Source organism: Loa loa, assembly GCF_000183805.2.
Source record: "Loa loa unplaced genomic scaffold supercont3.736, whole genome shotgun sequence".
Lineage (NCBI taxonomy): Eukaryota > Metazoa > Nematoda > Chromadorea > Rhabditida > Onchocercidae > Loa > Loa loa.
The window spans coordinates 13,821-15,808 of NW_018108916.1; positions in this window are offsets into that span (position 1 = coordinate 13,821).

Sequence of the window (1,988 nt, forward strand, 5' to 3'; positions counted from 1 at the left end):
ATATATATATATATATATATATGTATATGTATATATAAAGTACCATAATCATACCAACAATTTAATTTATAATTAATTAAGTTTAGCTTAGCAATCAATAGAAATGATTTGAAATGTGCCAAATTCATTTAAAATGGATGAAATGAATTAATAATAAATGAGAATCAAGTAAAATTAATAGCGAAGAAAATGATAATCAGTATATATTCATCATCGAAAATTAATAATAAATTGTTATTCACCGATTCAATTATTTAATTATCATTCTACCAAATTCATCTTAACTTCTTTATATTCAAAATAAATTGTTTATATTAAGGAAAAAACGTAAAAATTAAATTTTAGAATTACAAAAATGATATGTTATCGATGCGTAAATGTGAACATAAATTTGTTAAACTGTTATAATCGAAACAAAATTTTCTTGATTACCCAGCATGAAGTCTATCTAACCTTGGGAAAAAATAAAATTACTGGGAACGGTAAATCTATTAAGGCGTTTTAATGAAATTTAAAAAAAAAATTCTTACAAAATAATCATCCAATAATATCTCATTCATTTGACATGACCTAAATACTAAAGTAATATATGAGGTATGATAATGATAATGAAGATAATAACAATAATATAAATAATAATAATAATAATAATAATAATAATAATAATAAAGTAATAATAACGTTGATCTAATCTAGAAAGCTGCCACTGAGAAGGTAAGTCAATAATAATCCTTATACATACCATTTTTCTCCTTTCACACTCTTTCTCCGTAATAAGACTAAACCTTTATAGCCAAGACAGATTCGTAATAAGGCTAAAGTTTTATAGCCAAGATAGATCAAGTAAGGATAAAAGGAAATTTTTTTTTCCTTTCTAAAATTATTTTTCATCAAAATATTACACTAATCATTTCTTTCGCTTTTTCTTCTTTTTTTTTTAATATGAAATGATTGAAATTGATATTTTGAAAATAGTCATTTTAAAGGAAAATGACGAAATTTGCAAAGGATTTTTGGCCGTAAAATAATTTTTTCGGCCGAGTTTTATAATTTCTGATTTCCGGTCCATTTTTCAAATTTCATTTTAATACACCATTTTTTTTTTTACTTCATTTTTATTTTGGTTTTTTTTCCTCTCCCCCAATTTTTTTTTCCTCACCTCAAATTAAACCATAAGCTTGAAGGTTTATAAGTGAGAGAATAAAAAAAAACGAAAGAAAGAAGGAGAGTGAAGAAAATTTACAAAGCAAAAAAAAAAAAAAGGAAGAAAGAATACGATAGAAAAAAATACTGTAAAATATGTATTTAATTAAAATTTTAAAGTGAGAACATTTATTCCATCTCTTTTTTTTTTCGTTTCCGAAAGATGAATTGAAATAGATTTAATCATTGAAATAATGAAATTATTCAAAAAAAACAGAAAAGTTGTTGGCTGATTGGTTAATAATATTCAAATTGTTGTTATTCTTATTACAATCATAAAAAATTAGAAATCAAAAATATACTCTTTGGTATTTGGAAATACTGATAACATCATAAGAAATGATTATTCCTACAAAAGTGATCAATTCAATGATTGTAAATATTAATTAATCATACGGTGTGATAGTTTAATTAATACATTGAATGTCACTTATTACACGCTAAACCCAGCTTAATTAATAAATTCCCTATTAGTTATTTGCACGTTAAAAATATTATCTTTAATAACTAATGTACTAATAATCATTTCTAATGCATTAAGTTAGCTAATAAATGAAGTGTCCATTACTTGTTGTACATTAAGTTAGCTAATAAATGAAGTGTCCATTACTTGTTGTACATTAAGTTAGCTAATAAATGAAGTGTCCATTACTTGTTGTACATTAAGTTAGCTAATAAATGAAGTGTCCATTACTTGTTGTACATTAAGTTAGCTAATAAATGAAGTGGTCCATTACTTGTTGTACATTAAGTTAGCTAATAAATGAAGTGGTCCATTACTTGTT